At 43.3% G+C, this 19,607-nt stretch overlaps 1 protein-coding gene across 2 annotated transcripts in view; it reads right to left on the bottom strand.

Moving 5' to 3' along the window:
• Window positions 1-18,527, bottom strand: part of LOC110538037 — a 42,685-nt gene extending 24,158 nt beyond the window's left edge. For both annotated transcript variants that reach the window (XM_021624604.2, XM_021624595.2), the window contains exon 1: window positions 18,233-18,527. The gene's annotated coding sequence lies outside the window, so the exon portion shown is untranslated. The remainder of the gene's footprint in view (window positions 1-18,232) is intronic.
• Between the last annotated feature and the right edge of the window lie 1,080 nt (window positions 18,528-19,607).

The raw sequence follows: 19,607 nt of genomic DNA on the forward strand, positions 1-19,607 counted from the left end.
TCACAAATTTCTACAGATGCACAATCGAGAGCATCCTGGCGGGCTGTATCACCGCCTGGTACGGCAACTGCTCCGCCCTCAACCGTAAGGCTCTCCAGAGGGTAGTGAGGTCTGCACAACGCACCACCGGGGGCAAACTACCTGCCCTCCAGGACACCTACACCACCCGATGTCACAGGAAGGCCATAAAGATCATCAAGGACATCAACCACCCGAGCCACTGCCTGTTCACCCCGCTATCATCCAGAACGCGAGGTCAGTACAGGTGCATCAAAGCTGGGACCGAGAGACTGAAAAACAGCTTCTATCGCAAGGCCATCAGACTGTTAAACAGCCACCACTAACATTGAGTGGCTGCTGCCAACACACTGACACTGACTCAACTCCAGCCACTTTAATAATGGGAAATGATGTAAATATATCACTAGCCACTTTAAAACAATGCTACCTAATATAATGTTACTTACCCTACATTATTCATCTCATATGCATACGTATATACTGTACTCTATATCATCGACTGTATCCTTATGTAATACATGTATCACTAGCCACTTTAACTATGCCACTTTGTTTACATACTCATCTCATATGTATATACTGTACTCGATACCATCTACTGTATCTTGCCTATGCTGCTCTGTACCATCACTCATTCATATATCCTTATGTACATATTCTTTATCCCCTCACACTGTGTACAAGACAGTAGTTTTGGAATTGTTAGTTAGATTACTTGTTGGTTATTACTGCATTGTCGGAACTAGAAGCACAAGCATTTCGCTACACTCGCATTAACATCTGCTAACCATGTGTATGTGACAAATAAAATTTGATTTGATTTGAGGATAGATATAGGTCTGTAGCAGTTTGGGTCAAGAGTGTCACCCCCTTTGAAGAGGGGGATGACCGCAGCTGCTTTCCAATCTTTGGGAATCTCAGACAACACGAAAGAGAGGTTGAACAGGCTAGTAATAGGGGCGGCAACAATTTTGGCAGATCATTTTAGAAAGAAAGGGTCCAGATTGTCTAGCCCGGCTGATTTGTAGGGGTCCAGATTTTGCAGCTCATTCAGAACATCAGCTGAGCAGATTTGGGAGAAGGAGAAATGGGGAAGGCTTGGGCGAGTTGTTGTGGGGGGTGCAGTGCTGTTGACCGGGGTAGGAGTAGCCAGGTGGAAAGCATGGCCAGCCGTAGAAAAATGCTTATTGAAATTCTCAATTATGGTGGATTTATGGTGACAGTGTTTCCTATCTTCAGTGCAGTGGGCAGCTGGGAGGAGGTGTTCTTATTCTCCATGGACTTTACAGTGTCGCAGAACTTTTTTGAGTTAGTGTTGCAGGAAGCAAATTTCTGCTTGAAAAAGCTAGCCTGCTCGCTGAAGTGTTTCAGGGAGCGTTTTACAGTGATGAGTGGAGGTCGTTTGACCGCTGACCCATTACGGATGCAGGCAATGAGGCAGTGATCGCTGAGATCTTGGTTGAAAACAGCAGAGGTGTATTTAGAGGGCAAGTTGGTTAGGATGATATCTATGAGGGTGCCCGTGTTTAAGGCTTTGGGGAGGTACCTGGTAGGTTCATTGATCATTTGTGTGAGGTTGAGGGCATCAAGTTTAGATTTTAGGACGGCTGGGGTGTTAAGCATGTTCCAGTTTAGGTCGCCTAGCAGCACAAGCTCTGAAGATAGATGGGGGGCAATCAGTTCACATATGGTGTCCAGAGCACAGCTGGGGGTGGTCTATAGAGGGTGGTCTATAGCAGGCGGCAACGGTGAGATACTTGTTTTTAGAGAGGTGGCTTTTTAAAAGTAGAAGTTCAAATTGTTTGGGTACAGACCTGGATAGTAGGACAGAACTCTGCAGGCTATCTTTGCAGTAGATTGCAACACCGCCCCCTTTGGCAGTTCTATCTTGTCTGAAAATGTTGTAGTTTGGAATTAAAATGTCTGAATTTTTGGTGGTCTTCCTAAGCCAGGATTCAGACACAGCTAGAACATCCGGGTTGGCAGAGTGTGCTAAAGCAGTGAATAGAACAAACTTAGGGAGGAGGCTTCTAATGTTAACATGCACGAAACCAAGGCTATTACGGTTACAGAAGTCATCAAAAGAGAGCGCCTGGGGAATAGGAGTGGAGCTAGGCACTGCAGGGCCTGGATTCACCTCTACATTGCCAGAGGAACAGAGTAGGAGTAGAATAAGGGTGCGGCTAAAAGCAATAAGAATTGGTCATTTAGAACGTCTGGAACAGAGAGTAAAAGGAATTTTCTGGGGGCGATAAAATAGCATCAAGGTATAATGTACAGACAAAGGTAAGGTAGGATGTGAATACAGTGGAGGTAAACCTAGGTATTGAGTGATGAAGAGAGAGATATTGTCTCTAGAAACATCATTGAAACCAGGAGATGTCATTGCATGTGTGGGTGGTGGAACTAATAGGTTGGATAAGGTATAATGAGCAGGACTAGAGGCTCTACAGTGAAATAAGCCAATAAACACTAACCAGAACAGCAATGGACAAGGCATATTGACATTAAGGAGAGGCATGCTCAGTCGAGTGATCAAAAGGGTCCAGTGAGTGGAGAGGTTGGTTGGGGGTCACGGCGATTTAGACAGCTAAATCGGTAGCAAGCTAGCATAGGAGCAAGCTAGCATAGAATGGAGGTCTGTTATTAGCCAACTCTTGCGTTCCGTCAGTAGATTAGTGGGTTTCCGTGTGGTAGAGGGGATTAATCCAAATCACACAACAACAACAAAAATAAAAACAATAGATATAGTTATAGAGGCCCAAGAAGAAAAATAAATAAATAAATAAAAAATAAAATAAATATTGTCCGATTGTCTATTCAGATAGCAGCCGATAAGATAGCCAACGGCTAGCAGGCCGCAGATGGGCGACCAGGCAACTTTGCGCCAGAGGAGCCAGCCGGACAATTCCCTCGGGTAGACAACGTCGGCAGTCCAACTGTGAAGGCCCGGTGGGGCTCCGCGTAGGCAGCAAAACGGGTCCGGATAGGTGACTGCAGCCCAGGAGTGATTGATGGAACTCTTCAGCTGGCTAGCTCCGGAACAATTGATGTTAGCTCCGGAATCGACGAAAGCCGATAGTCACACGGATAGCAGCTAGCTAGCTGTGAGATCCAGGTATGGATGTCCAGAGCCAGCGGCCGAAATCCGGTATGTTCCGAGCCGCGCCGTACAAAACTGGCGATAGATTCTCGAGCCAAAGGACAGCCGATGACCACAAACCGTGGTTAGCTGAGTACTAACGATTAGCCAGTAAATAAGCTAACTAGCTTCTGAACCAGCTTCAGAGTAGCTTCTGGACCAGCTTCTGGCTAGCTCCCGGCTAGCTTCTGGCTAATTTCTGGCTAGCCTCTCGGAGGATTACAGATCTGAGGTAAATAATGCTTTTTTATATAAATATAAATTGGTGAAGCGGATTGCAGATAATTAATCTTAATGATGAGACAGCCTATAGCAGAGGTGCACAATTGGCGGACCTTGCTCGGACCAAGTGAAGGTTCTACCTGGACCTCGACACATCTCATAAATAATTGTTAAATGAAATACTGATGAAGCAAAACTTTTTCTCAATGTGCACATACTGTGCTGGCTCAGCCCAGCTGGGAAGGTCCCAGACAGCACCCCATACTACTCTGTGTTGTCCAAGCACGTGCGGTATTTAAATCACATCACGAAACTCAACCAAAGCAAATGTTTACAATGCATGTTAGGAGACTGACGTCAGAGAGCAAGACAACGAGAGAAGCAAAAGCGAGAGGAGAAATTATAGAATGGCACAAGTCAGGAAAGACGATACAGAAAAATCGAGCTTTCAAAGAGGAGTGGACAGACAAATGATGTTTATCCTTCCTGCAGTGAGTGTAAAACCACACTGCCTGATATATTCAGAGACCGTGGCTCTAATAAAAAGTGCCAATGTGAAGCACCACTACGAGACAAAGCACAGATCTTTTGAGCAAACATATCCACAGCAGTCTGAGGTGAGGGCACGCAAAATAAACAAACTCAAAGCCCAGTATGATCGGTCCACGAGAGTCCTCTCCCATGCATTCACTGCCCAACAACGTGCAAATGTTCACAAAAAATAGCTTCGATTTTGGGTCAACACCAAAAGCCATTTACTGGTCAGGGGAGTGATGGAGTGCATGAATGCTGTTGCTGAAACTTTACTTGGCGGTGAAAAGATCAAGCAAATCCCAATGTCACGTACAACAACAGCAAGAAAGAGTAAAATACTAACAGAGAATGTATTATTGCAGCATAATGAAGCTATTCAGAGTGATCCATGCATAGCATTAGCTGTTGATGAATCTACTGATGTGAGTGATAATGCCCAGCTTCTGGTGAATGTTAGAGTTCACCACACAGAGAAGAAGGAATTCTGAAGACACCACTCGAGACACATACAAGCGGAAAGGACATATACATGGCCATAAAGGAGATGCTGAGAAAGAGGATAGATCTAAAACAAGTGGTCTTTATCACCTCAGACCCCTGCCATGATAGGAAGAGAGAGGAGCTGTGGCACTGCTGAATGAGGACAACCCTGATCTCACAGCTTACTACTGCATCATTCATCAGTTTGTCCTGAGCGCCAATCTGTCAGAAGAGTATGCTGAAGTGATGAATACAATGAAACTCAAACTTCCTCAGGGCATCCTCATCTCATCAACATCGCCTGCTGAGAGAATTCCTGAAAGAAGAGGCAAAAGACCTACTGCTGCACAACAACGTAAGATGGCTCAGTAAAGGGTGTTGGAACGCTTTTGGTCCATTTAAACCTCTTAGGGCTAGGGGGGCAGTGTTCGGAAGTTCGGATAAATGACGTGCCCAAAGTAAACTGCCTGTTACTCAGGCCCAGAAGCATATAATAGGTAGCATGGGTAGAAAATACTCTGAAGTTTTTAAAACTGTAACAGAAATGATATTGCATGTGAAAACCTGAGGAAAATCCACCCAAAATATCAAGACAATCGTGAAGAGGGCACAACAAAACCTTTTCCCCCTCAGGAGACTCAAAATAATTGGCATGGGTCCCCAGATCCTCAAAAAGTTCTACAACTGCACCATCGAGAGCATCACCGCCTGGTATGGCAGCTGCTCGGCATCTGACCGTAAGGCGCTACAGAGGGTAGTGCGTACAGCCTAGTACTTCACTGGGGCCAAGCTTCCTGACATCCAGGACCCATATACTAGGCAGTGTCAGAGGAAGGAACCAAAAAGAAGGTCAAAGACTCCAGTCAACCAAGTCATAGACAGTTCTCTCTGCTACCGCACGGCAAGCGGTACCAGAGCATCAAGTCTAGGACCAAAAGGCTCCTTTAACAGCTTCTACCCCCAAGCCAAAAGACTGCTGAACAATTAATCAAAATGGCCACCCAGACTATTTACATTGAACCCCCCATCGTTTTTACACTGTGGCTACTCCCTGTTTATTATCTATGCATAGACACTTTACAAATTACCTCGTACTGCCGCACATTGACTCAGTACCGGTACCCCCTGTATATAGCCTTGTCATTGTTATTCAATTTTCTTGAGTTACTTTTTGATTAAAAAAAAATATTTAGTCAATATTTTAACTTTTTCTTGATCTGCATTGTTCGTTAAGGTCTTGTAAGTAAGCATTTCACAGTAAGGTCTACACCTTGTATTCAGTGCATGTGACAAATAAAATGTGATTTGAGATACATTAAGAGCATGAGGGAGGACGATACACTCCTACTAGTGTCCTCTGGTTATAATGACCAATGGCCCACATTAAGAACGAGAATCAAACGGCTTAGGGACAGAGGTAACAAGAGATAGAAACAATTAAAATTGTACATCGTAAACACCCCCACTTGTTGCAAAGGGTCGAAACCTCTCCGGTAAATTTTCCATGGGAAGTTAAGTGTGGGAATTCTGCTTAAATGTTTTTATTTTATGTAACTTATAACAGTGAATCTTCTAGGTCTTGTGGAATATTTTGGTCAAACTATCCCCAATTGCAACCCTCTGCATGCACAGTGCATTCTTCCATCACATGTGCAGTGCACTCACCCATCACATGTAGGGATGCACGATATATCAGTAAACATATCAGAATCGGCTGATATTAGCTAAAAATGTCAACGTCGGTATCGGCCTGATGTCTAGTTTAACAGCGATGTTAAAAACCGATGTCAAAGCTACCGTGCATACCTATATAACGTAGGGAGAGGACGTAATGACGCCAATTAAAATGTTGCTCTACACGTGCAACACAGCATTCCTCCCACAAAATCTTGGATCGAGCAGTCATTTGAAAGTGTAAGAAAATTTCAGCGAGACAACACAACGGCGAAATCCATTAATGCCAAAATAATGGATTTCATTGCCCTTGACAATCAACCGTTCTCTGTCGTGGGTGATGTTGGCTTTCGCTGACTGGTCGAGCACCGGTACACACTACCAAGTGCGCTATCAGATGTTGCCCTACCGGAGTTACACATCAATAGCTTCACGAGATACATACTATGGAACGCTGTTTGGGTCTTTGCGTGTCAAAAGAGATACAGTAGCACCGTCAAAGCTGTACACAAAAAAAGTCTGCAAACAATCAAACACCGGCCACGAACGATGTGTTTACAATACCGCGTTGGTAATAAAGCTTAAATTTGTTTGACCGCAACTTCTAGGGTAGCTAGCTTTAGCTTGGTACCTAGCTAGCACCAATACAACCAGCCTAAAAGCAGTCATTCATTATTATTAGCAATGATTTAGGAATCCTTGTAAGTAAGTATTAGCTAGGTTGCCACTTGTTCGCCTATTGAAATTGAACTTCAGTTCATGACAATAAGTAGCTTGCCAGCTACTTAACCCGGTTGCCCAAAATTAACATTATAAGCAGCCAGCTAGTTTCATCTGACTAGTGAGGCTCGACCGGACAGGTTATATATTGTGAAACTAGCCACAATAAATGGCATTTGCAGTTTGCCTTCAAAATAAGTGTCATTGACAGTGATGCAAATTAATACAAAAAGTTGAATTATGCCATACTTTTATTTTTAAGGCTAACCACAAAGTCCACTATTGTGGCTAGCTTCACAGATGGGTCCGACAACCATTAATCAAATAAGAACTGTCTTGTAAATTAGGGTTATTTTAGATGACACCTAGCTAGCTATATTGTTAGCTAGCTAACAATAGCAAAACAACAATCTGTTTCAGTGGCTATGTTTTTGGGGAAGAACTACATTGTTTGCATTCATGAGCAAGCTAGCTTTTTTATTTTATGACCAGCACTGTAGGTGCGCGAGACAACTTTACCAGCATCATAGCATGGGTATCGACAAATCGTTGTGACATATGAAATACGAGTGAGTGTAATCAATGTGTAATAACTACGTTATAAAATGTATTTGATGTGAAGTCATATTCAGGTCCTGATTGGTCAAAGTGTTATTTGACGTGAATGTTTTTTTGACACGCAAAGACCTAAACGGCATTCTATAGAAATCCTGGCTGAGAATGAAACGACTGAACAACCAAACAGCAGAGCAAGTAAGTGAAAGAAATTGATTATGTTTTACTGGTAATGGGGACATACGTAAATGCCAACAAAATAACTTTTTGGTCCGTGTGGGTGTGTGACCTTTATTTAACTAGGCAGGTCAGTTAAGAACAAATTCTTATTTACTATGATGGCCCGGACGACGCTGGGCCAATAGTGCTCCCCCCTATGGGATTCCCAATCACGGCCGGATGTGAGATAGCCTGGATTCGAACCATGGGACTGTAGCACAGCTGATTCTCAAGATCTTGCACACTAATGAGACACTATTGAGCCCACACTACTACACTGTCTGATCCAATGACTACATGCTTTCTGGTTTTGATTACAATACTGGGTGAGGTGAATATATTTTATATGACAAACATGATTTTTTGTAAACTAGTAAATAGTAGCCTACAGCAAAGTGTGTTTAAATAATTTTTAAACTTGTTAACAATTTCTGCTAGTTCGAGCCTGCTAACTGAGGAGTGTTAATTCACCTGTTTCCATACATTTCCTTTTAAAACATTTATCGTTACAAAAGGAGTTGTTTAACCTCATTTAATAAAGTTCAATTCTATTGGAAGGATTTAACAATTTGCAATGATGTCTACTTAAGGTAAACAGTTTTTTTCATATTTACCATAGCATATGGAAACAATCAAAACGCAAAAAACATCTACATTTAAATGGTATTAATAATATATTCCTGTTAATTCCCACGGGAAAGTTTCCACCTCTGAATATTCCCCAAAATGTGCAACCCTAACCCCCACCAATTCTGTTCGATCTGTAAACGTTAAAACTAGACAAAGACTAGCACAAAATGATTCAACCAAGTTTCAGAAATGACCAGAATGTCCACATTAGATTTGAGTAGCCAGATTATTATTATTTTTTAAATCTATATTTTAAATCTAACTTCTGGTATTTACATGAACTAATTCAAAACCACAGCTGCAGGATTTAAAGGTCAGATGGAGTCTCTAATACAAGCATGCTATGATCAGTTGGCTACCCCTTATTTTAAAATACCATAGGATTGGTTTGAATTGGTATAGGTACAAGATTGTCTTGAACTGAAGGATTCTATCTATGACTCGAGCGAGGACTTGGGTTAAAAATAGTCAATAGTCAAAATAGTTCCCTGTTGAGGGACTGCAGTATGATAAATCAGTATTGTTATGGTAGGGATTACCTGAGTGTGACTTGGAGTGATTAGTCAAGATTTTTGCGTATCCTTGAAATGTGAGGACAGGGTCCAGGCACCAAGATCATTTGGATAGACCCCATCCTCTCTGTAGAGCATATTCTGTTTCCGAAAGGTGTTAAAGTAATGCAGAAAAGTAACTCCAGTCGTAAGCCAGTCATGTGGTACCAGCAACCTACTGAATCTTTCCATGCCCTGATTTAGTGATGGCACTGGGCCTGAAATAATTGGACGCTTGTACGTGTCTTTCAGAGTTCCTATTAGTTAGAAAAATCTGGTTTCAGACATTCCGAGCTAGCCATCCTAATGTCATTAAATCCCACAAACTACGACAGTGACAGACCCCTTGTTCTGGTGTAAAACGGCACAAAGCACCCATGTAAAATGTCCTGTACCCGAGCCCCAGGATTTCCCCCCCGGGAACCGAGATGTTTCTCACCATAGAGCTGCCGATTATAAAATCCATTGTGGCTGACCGAGGAGTCAGTACATCAGACACCATTGAGGTCCGGTGATCTGAGCCCGAGGCAGAATCTCCCTGGGAAGGAATCCAGATAGGGGACGATTGCACTGGAACCTCCGAAGCCAGGAGGGCAAAGATGTTCGACAACTGGATTTGGGTCGGTCTTCCCAACGCCCAAGAAGCCCCACAGCCTGCTTCCCTCCAATTGGCCTACGCAGAAGGAATGCTGACAGTATCATCCGCTAAAGCAACCAGAAGTGACAGTACTGCTGCATTTTCCAAGAGAGTGGGAGACTTCTTTGGGGAGGGGCCCCTTGAAGGCATTAGCCATTCAGTCAATGAGTTTATATTCACAACACATCAGAACGACATCGGCATGCGGGGGTGCTTTCCACAGTATATTGTGCAAGTTCTTAATCTGTTTGCTAAGAGTACCCACTTCTTCTCCCTAGTCCTCCGCAAGCAAACAATTGTTGCATCGGAACTCTGGTTGGTCCACATCGTCCCAGACAAGACATTAGTAAATACAGCTCATGCCGTGCACAAAATGCAAAAATGTTCCTCTGAACGGTGAAGCCTCCATGAGAAAACATAGCAACTAAATCTGTAGCAGAGATAAGGATTTGCAGGCAGAGTAAAAAACAAACAAAAAAAGAGATGATAACTGATGTATTTCCCCAGACCTATACTCTAGCCTGTTAAAATGTTACTTTCTGCAACAAACTATTTGCTCTCAAATTTGTGCGCTTGCTCTCATGCACTCGTAGGGGCGTCTGCCAGACGGAACTGCAACTGAACCCTACATTGAGGCATGCATTGGCTGCATTTCAAACACGTAAAAGACACACCCTCTCCCCGCAGCCCTCAAATTAAGTTAACACTTCTGATGACATATCATGACGTATGATGAGTTGACACTTGCAGGGCAAGGGAAGAATTAATTAATTTTCAATGGACCACCCATGCCCAGAAATGTGTCACCATTTCGTCCCACGGTTGTTTCAGTCATGATGGTACAACCGGTAGCTGTTGTGTGTGCTTTATATGCACAACAGTCAATTATGACTGTATTTCAAATCTTTGCTAGAAGACAACTCATCCTCTGACATCTAAATGCTAGCCATCTGACAATATCAGGTAAATGAAAAATTACAAATATATACGTGTGATGTCGGGGAAAGCTAACCAAACAAAAACATCCTTACTTTTACGATGTGTTTGTATCGTCATGTGCATCAGTAGCACAACTTCTAATCTACTTACAAGTGTATGTAAAAACGAATGCGCTTTGGCTGACATTTCTAGTGGATGTACAACCATTGCAAATTGAATTATGGGGCGTTTTAGGTAGAGGTCGACCGATTATGATTTTTCAACGCCGATACCGATTATTGGAGGACTAAAAAAAAAGCCGATACATTAAAAAAACCGGCCGATTTAATCGGTATTTGTAACAATGACAATTACAACAATACTGAATGAACACTTATTTTAACTTAATACATCAATAAAATCAAGTATTGCCAGTGTAACAGCATAGCTTCCGTCCCTCTCCTCGCCCCTACCTGGACTCGAACCAGGAACACATCGACAACAGCCACCCTCGAAGCAGCGTTACCCATGCAGAGCAAGGGGAATAACTACTCCAAGTCTCAGAGCGAGTTACGTTTGAAACGCTATTAGCGCGTACCCCGCTAACTAGCTAGCCATTTCACATCGGTTACACCAGCCTAATCTCGGAAGTTGATATGACTTCAAGCCTAAACAGCTGCTGGCAAACGCACAAAAATGCTGTTTGAATGAATGCTTACGAGCCTGCTGCTGCCTACCATCGCTCAGTCAGACTGCTCTATCAAATCATACATTATAACACACAGAAATAGGAGCCGTAGGTCATTAATATGACCGAATCCGGAAACTATCATCACGAAAACAAGACTTTTATTCTTTCAGTGAAATACAGAACCGTTACGTATTTTATCTAATGGGTGGCATCCATAAGTCTAAATATTCCTGTTATATTGCACAACCTTCAATGTTATGTCATAATTACGTAAAATTCTGGCAAACTAGGTGGCCCAAGCTGTTGCATATACACTGACTCTGCGTGCAATGACCGCAAGAGAAGTGACACAATTTCACCTGGTTAATATTGCCTGCTAACCTGGATTTCTTTTAGCCCAAATGTGCAGGTTTAAAAATATATACTTCTGTGTATTGGTTTTAAGAAAGGCAATGATGTTTATGGTTAGGTACACATTGGAGCAACGATACGCACCGCATTGATTATATGCAACACAGGATACACTAGATAAACTAGTAATAATATAATCAACTAGTGATTATGTGATTAATTATGATTAATTGATTGATTGTTTTTTATAAGATAAGTTTAATGCGAGCTAGCAACTTACCTTGGCTTACTGCATTTGCGTAACAGGCAGGCTCCTCGTGGAGTGCAATGTAATCCAGTGGTTAGAGCATTGGACTAGTTAACTAACTAAGGTTGCAAGATTGAATCCCCCGAGCTGACATGGTAAAAATCTGTCGTTCTGCCCCTGAACGAGGCAGTTAACCCACCGTTCCTAGGCCGTCATTGAAAATAAGAATGTGTTCTTAACTGACATGCCTAGTTAAATAAAGTTGAAAAAACAAAACTGGCCAAATCGGTGTCCAAAAATACCGATTTCTGATTGTTATGAAAACTTGAAATCGGCCCGAATTAAAAATCGGCGATTCCGATTCAAATCGGTCGACCTCTAGTTTTAGGCCCCAGAGTGAACAGAATTGAAAATTGGAAAACTGAGGGGCTTACGTTGCCAACTTCCCTTGCTTGGCTAATTGTTTGGACCGATGGCAAAGAGGGCCGTATCGGTGATGATCAGCCAATGGACATAAATCTTATACAACAAGTTGGAAATCACTAATTCAACAGTCTCGAAGGAATCAGTGGCTAACTGCAATCATTGCAAAGCAATCACTAAGCCTGGTATTCAGGGGAGTGGGTGTAAGGTCCAAGTCCCGTTAGAAGGGTCTCTTTTCCAAGCTTAAAGGGATAAACATTCAACATTGGCCATGCTGTCGATCCAGGATGACATCTGCTGCATTCAAAAAAACAGAAAATGCGGAACTGGGAAATCTCAGATTTCAGTGAGTTCAAGACAACTGGGAACTAAAAAAAAAAGAACGAATTACGACTGGGGAAATACGTTTTGAACGGTCATCCAACTCGGAATGCAAGTCGGGTCTCTTTCTAGAATCAAATCATATTTGTCACATACACATGGTTAGCAGATGTTAATGCGAGTGTAGTGAAATGCTTGTGCTTCGAGTTCCGACAATGCAGTAATAACCAACGAGTAATCTAACCTAACAATTTCACAACTACCTTATACACACAAGCATAAAGGGATAAAGAATATGTACATGAAGATATATGAATGAGTGATGGTACAGAACGGCATAGGCAAGATGCAGTAGATACATATCAGATATACATATGAGATGAGTAATGTAGGATATGTGAACATTATATTAAGTGGCGTTGTTTAAAGTGGCTAGTGATACATGCATTACATAAAGATGGCACGATTCAGTAGATGGTATAGTGTACAGTAAATACATATGAGATGAGTAATGTAGGGTATGTAAACATTATATTAAGTGGCATTGTTTAAAGTGGCTACATTTATTACATCAATTTCTCCATTATTAAAGTGTCTGGAGTTGAGTCAGTATGTTGGCAGCAGCCACTCAATGTTGGTGATGCCTGTGTAACAGTCTGATGGCCTTGAGATAGAAGCTGTTTTTCAGTCTCTCGGTCCCCGATTTGATGCACCTGTACTGACCTCACCTACTGGATGATAGCGGGGTGAACAGGCAGTGGCTCGGGTGGTTGTTGTCCTTGATGATCTTTATGGCCTTCCTGTGACGTCGGGTGGTGTAGGTGTCCTGGAGGGCAGGTAGTTTGCCCCGGTGATGCGTTGTGCAGACCTCACTACCTTCTGGAGAGCCTTACGGTTGTGGGTGGAGCAGTTGCCGTACCAGGCGGTGATACAGCCCGACAGGATGCTCTCGATTGTGCATCTGTAAAAGTTTGTGAGTGCTTTTGGTGACAAGCCGAATCTTATCAGCCTCCTGAGGTTGAAGAGGCGCTGCTGCACCTTCTTCACCACGCTGTCTGCGTGGGTGGACCAATTCAGTTTGTCAGTGATGTGTATGCCGAGGAACTTAAAACTTACTACCCTCTCCACTACTGTCCCGTCAATGTGGATAGGGGTCATCTCCTTTGTTTTGTTGACGTTGAGTGTGAGGTTATTTTCCTGTCACCACACTCCGAGGGCCCTCACCTCCTCGAGCTTGATGACGAGTTTGGAGGGTACTATGGTGTTAAATGCTGAGCTGTAGTCGATGAACAGCATTCTCACATAGGTATTCCACTTGTCCAGATGGGTTAGGGCAGTGTGGTTGCGATTGAGTCGTCTGTGGACCTATTGGAGTGGGTCCAGGGTGTCAGGTAGGGTGAAGGTGATATGGTCCTTAACTAGTCTCTCAAAGCACTTCATGATGACGGAAGTGAGTGCTACGGGGCGGTAGTCGTTTAGCTCAGTTGCCTTAGCTTTCTTGAGAACAGGAACAATGGTGGCCCTCTTGAAGCATGTGGGAACAGCAGACTGGGATAAGGATTGATTGAATATGTCAGTAAACACACCAGCCAGCTAGTCTGCGCATGCTCTGAGGACGTGGCTGGGGATGCCGTCTGCGCCTGCAGCCTTGAGAGGGTTAACACATTTAAATGTTTTATTCACGTTGCCTGCAGTGAAGGAGAGCCCGCAGGTTTTGGTAGCGGGCGTGTCAGTGGCACAGTATTATCCTCAAAGCGAGCAAATAAGTTGCAACGGGGCTGGTTTTCTTTTTGTAATCCGTGATTGACTGTAGACCCTGCCACATACCTCTCGTGTCTGAGCCGTTGAATTGTGACTCTACTCTGTCTCTATACTGACGCTTAGCTTGTTTGATTGCCTTGCGGAGAGAATAGCTACACTGTTTGTATTCGGTCATGCTTCCGGTCACCTTGTCCTGGTTAAAAGCAGTGGTTCGCGCTTTCAGTTTTGCGCGAATGCTGCCATCAATCCACGGATTCTGGTTTGGGAATGTTTTAATAGTTGCTGTGGGTACGACATCGCCGATGCACTTGCTAATTAACTCGCTCACCGAATCAGCGTATTCGTCAATGTTGTTGTTTGACGCAATGCGGAACATATCCCAATCCACGTGATCGAAGCAATCTTGAAGCGTGGAATCAGATTGGTCGGACCAGCGTTGAACAGACCTGAGCACGGGAGCTTCCTGTTTAAGTCTCTGTCTATAGGCTGGGAGCAACAAAATGGAGTCGTGGTCAGCTTTTCCAAAAGGAGGGCGGGGGAGGGCCTTATAAGCGTTGTGGAAGTTAGAATAACAATGATCCAGGGTTTTACCAGCCCTGGAAGCACAATCGATATGCTGGTCGAATTTATGGAGTCTTGTTTTCAGATTAACCTTGTTAAAATCCCTAGCTACAATGAATGCAGCCTCAGGATTTGTGGTTTCCAGTTTACATAGAGTCAAATGAAGTTTGTTCAGGGCGGTCGACGTGTCTGCTTTGGGGGGGGAGGGGGGGGGGTAGATAATGCAGTCGACATTTGATTGTGAGGAATTCTAAGTCAGGTGAACAGAAGCACTTGAGTTCCTGTATGTTGTTATGATCACACCACGTCTCGTTAATCTTAAGGCATACCCCCCCGCCCCTCTTCATACCAGAAAGATGCTTGTTTCTGCTGGCGCGATGCGTGAAGAATCCAGCTGGCTGTACCGACTCCGATAGCGTGTCTCGAGTGAGCCATGTTTCCGTGAAGCAAAGATCGTTAAGTCTTATGTCTCTCTGGAATGCTACCCTTGCTTGGATTTCATCAACCTTATTGTCAAGAGACTGGTCATTGGCGAGTAGTATGCTCGGGAGCGGTGAGCGATGTGCCCGTCTCCGGAGCCTGACCAGAAGACCGCTTTGTCCGCCCCTTTTACGGCGCCGTTGTTTTGGTTCGCCGGTTGGGATCTGATCCATTGTCCTGGGTGGTGGGCAAAACACAGGATCCGCTTCTGGAAAGTCGTATTCCTGGTTGTAATGATGGTGAGTTGACGTTGCTCTTATATCCAGTAGTGCCTCCCGACTGTATGTAATAAAACCGAAGATTACCTGGGGTACCAATGTAAGAAATTACACGTAAATTAACAAAATACGGCATAGTTTCCTAGGAACGCGAAGCGAGGCGGCCATCTCTGTCGGTGCCGGAAGTAATGCTCTAGAGCTCCAACCTGAAGATCACTAACGTCATGATTCAACCTTGTGCTTCAAGTCAACTGGGAACACCATAAATCCAGACAACACCAGACTTTGATGACAGAATTTGCCCGCGAAGGACCACTGTGCCATCTTCCTGTTCAAGTGAGCACAGGGCAACAAATTGAGTCCAAAAATGTATTGTATGCTGCTGCATAAATGATGTAATATGCCAGGGAGATATGTATACTGTGGCTAAGAAAGTAATACGTTGTATGTTGTGTAGTAAGCTGTTAATAGCCCATATGCCTCCCTAATAATTTGGTATATTAACCACCTCTTAATTTCACCTACTGTTCAGACTTGGTGGTGCACATGTAGCCTATAGCCTGTTTTAGAGAAAAGTAATCATCAAATATTCTAAGCGATTTCATTGTCTGCTTATATACCCCCTATTTATCCTGCGATTCTGACTTGGTGTACAGGGAGAACACTAAGAACAGCACATGTTCTGAATTCTGACGCTGTACATTTCAAAAGTGCAGAACAAATAGTTGACTAAATCTGTTCTAGCTCGCTCATTAAGGTCTTAAATTGTAATTACGGAGTGCCTCTTATCCGCTCGTTGTCCCTTTATTCCATGGTTTGTACATCTCAGTTGTCAGTAGAAACCACATCTGGTTAAGCAAATCAGCCATATTAGCTATGTTTTTTTAAAGGGCTGAATGAACTGTATCGCTGGTAGACAAGGCTCCACTAATAGCCAGGTATAGCAGTGGTAAGGTGTTGGGACAGCTTTCTGTGCAATTAATGCATTGTTTAGTGTTGTAGTGGCTTTGCTGGCATGCATTGGAAAAAAATGTGTACCCCACCAAGATTTACATTCTAAATTCACCACTGCGTCTAAGACGAAAATACACCGGTTGAACGGGCAAGACAAAAGATTTAAGTACCTTTGAACAGGGTATGGTAGTAGGTGCCAGGCGCACCGGTTTGAGTGGGTCAAGAACTGCATCGCGGCTAGGTTTTTCACGCTCCAGTGTGTATCAATTATGGTATTCCACCCAAAGGACATCCAGCCAACTAGGCGTCAACATGGGCCTGCATGCCAGTGGAACACTTGACGCCTTATTGAGTCCTTGCCCCAACAAATTGAGGCTGTTCTTAGGGCAAAAGGGGCTGCAACTCAATATAAGGAAGGTGTTCCTAAACTTTTGTACACTCAGTGTATATTGTCAGTGTCACCCAAGCACTGACAGTGCATCTCCAATGAGGATTTACCCCAGTGTTTTACACAAAAGCCTCAGACTTGTTTCCATCTACGCAGGTTGGCAGCCGTGTCTCACTAGGCCATGGCTCCGACGGATCTGCTCTGACATGGAGCCAAGGTTAGGCCACTGGTACTTTTCAGCTGTCATTTACATAAATGGCTGTGAACACATTTGATGGTTAACATCGTACAAAGCATAGGTCTTGATCATGCAGAGGTTGTGAATTCTGCTCTTCACAAGTCCTCATGGTCAGTCCTAGTTATGGAAACAATTTATCTAGTATAACATCAAGGTGTAGACAACTAGTTTAACACTGGTAACAGCAGAAAAGCAGCCTGAAAGTGTCTGCAATATTTGAGTTAAGCTGCATACTCAAAAACACAATTTTATAATGGCAGGGGTGTTTGATTTCCTTACATTAGCATCATTACATCAATAACGCCAATAAATATGGCGTAATGCCATACTTATATTAGTAACTAGGCCTACCCTAGTTACCATGTGTGGTGACAACAAAACGATGTTTCAGCTTTCCACATGCAGAAATACAATATAATTTGTCTAGAATCAGAGGAGGTTGTTTACTGCCAAAATTAAATGGAATTTCCTACAATAGCCCACGTGTAGCAGTATTTCCATCACACACGTACCTGCATGGGTTGCACAGTTCAACATGCACCCATGCCTATCTCCCAAACATTGAGGAAACGTGAAACTAAATCTAAGTAAATTGATTTAGCTATTCTCTGCTTAACAATACACAGAATTAGGAATTGAGTGCCGGTTAACGTTAACTATGCATGATATCATGCATTTAACTACCTGGCTAGTTAAAGATCACGTCAATGTGCCATCCGGGGGTGTATTCATTACGTCTTGCAACGGAAACAGTTTACCGTTAAAGAACCAAACGGAACGAAACGGACCAACTGAAGTTGAAAAATGTTGAGTTGGAGTGAACGGTTTCAAACGTATTGCAACAGAACCGTCGTAATTAATATACCATACCCCTGGTAGGTTTGTATTGAATTGCTAAATATACTCTCTCTAGCAACTACAATAACGTTAGACCGTACCCACTGCCACTGGGCACACACTAGTTAAATCAACGTTTTTTCCCCACGTAATTTCATTTAAATGACGTTCAACCAACGTGGAATGTACGCTTTATTGACGTATGGTCTGTGCCCAGTGGATAGGGGTGAAGCCCCAGCCATGTCGTGAGAAAGCAGAGAATGTCTGATGAAGCATGCATTTAACTAACCACTCAATAAACAAAATAACTCGAAATGTTGGCATCCTTGCAATGCTTAAAATGTGCTTGTGTTCGCTTGGCAATTGTCATCTACTGCCTCCGGGCAGGCTAGCTAACTAGCTACCACCATACAAACTACAATGGTTCTAATCTAGAACTCAATTCAGAACCGCACTCACCAGGCAATGCAGTTTTGCGTGCCGCCGTTCTGACTCCTGTTGTTGTCCACGGTCCCACGATGCTTTAGGTAACTACCTAGCTAGACATTTCCGTGAACACAACAACCATATTGCTAATTTTGTCGTTTTTCAGAATGTCTTTTTTTCTTGTTTTTCTCTTTATCGAATCACACAATGTGCCCGAACCCCGGGAACATTTATGACTCTATGCTATTAGAACCAATGAAAAGGAAAGAGAACCTTGTAAGTACCCGCCCTATACGTTCTATGGCTGCGCAGTACAGCTTCTGCGCACATCCTGCCGCGTGCATCAAGGCTTCTGTGTGATCGCTATGCGTGCAGGACGACCGCTGATACTGCGGAGGGCCATGACTCCGTTCACTCAAAAGCAGGCAGTGCAGGCGACGACTCTGATGTCCTGTGTTGCTCTGCTCACTTGTGTTGTTATGAACCAATGTGTAATGTGGAAACCCACCTCAATTTCAGAGCAGCCCTTTAGGTTAATCGGTCTACATAGCAGAACAACATCAGCAGTCTGCCTGCTTTAGGTCTGCCCTGGATTGCTTCTGCCTCGTGGCCACCATCTTAGTTGCAAGAATCAAGGACTGGAGGACAAAATGGTGGCTATTTTTTTATGTGCTCCAGCAACTGCACCACTTTACATCATACCAGTGAAGTAAAATACCACAATGACGTGCCATGTCCTGGTAAGGACAGTATTTCAAACCTATAGTTGAATTTGTACAAAAAAGAGAAACCACTCATGTCATCTATGAGCAAGTGCCTTACTATAGACCAGTTACTGCTATTCACTGTCGTTTGGGGTATGTTTATTCCAAAACCAACTGCAAAGCCACAATATTTAACCAAGCAATAGGTTGGAATGGTGCTATTGATAAGATAAAAAGTCTACATTAAGGGTTGAGAACATCATGGGTTGTCAAGGACCTGTACACACCACTCTTTAACCAACAACTAAGCTACCCCCTAATGTAAAGCATTCTTCTGTCAAATCAATCCAGTTAAGAACTAAGCCTATTGGGTTTGGCCAGTAAAACTAGACTCTCTCCCTAAGATACAAATTGAGGGCCAGTATGGCATAAACAATAGGAATTGTGTAATACTATATGCACCTCCAATGCAACTTGATAGCCAGTGGTATGACCTGAGATGATTTGGACTGCATGGTTCTGCAAACCAATATGCTATTTACGGGTGATTTAAGAAGAAACAAATCGAGTCAATCTATCATTAGAAACTGGTTTGACAAGGCCACAAATTGGACATATTCATGAACAAGTGGGGGATCTGTAAGAGGTTCAATGACGAATGTGTCTTTTGGACAAATAACGAGGCAGGTAAGATGGGAGATGCT

Source organism: Oncorhynchus mykiss, chromosome 2 (assembly GCF_013265735.2).
Source record: "Oncorhynchus mykiss isolate Arlee chromosome 2, USDA_OmykA_1.1, whole genome shotgun sequence".
NCBI classification, from domain to species: Eukaryota; Metazoa; Chordata; class Actinopteri; order Salmoniformes; family Salmonidae; genus Oncorhynchus; species Oncorhynchus mykiss.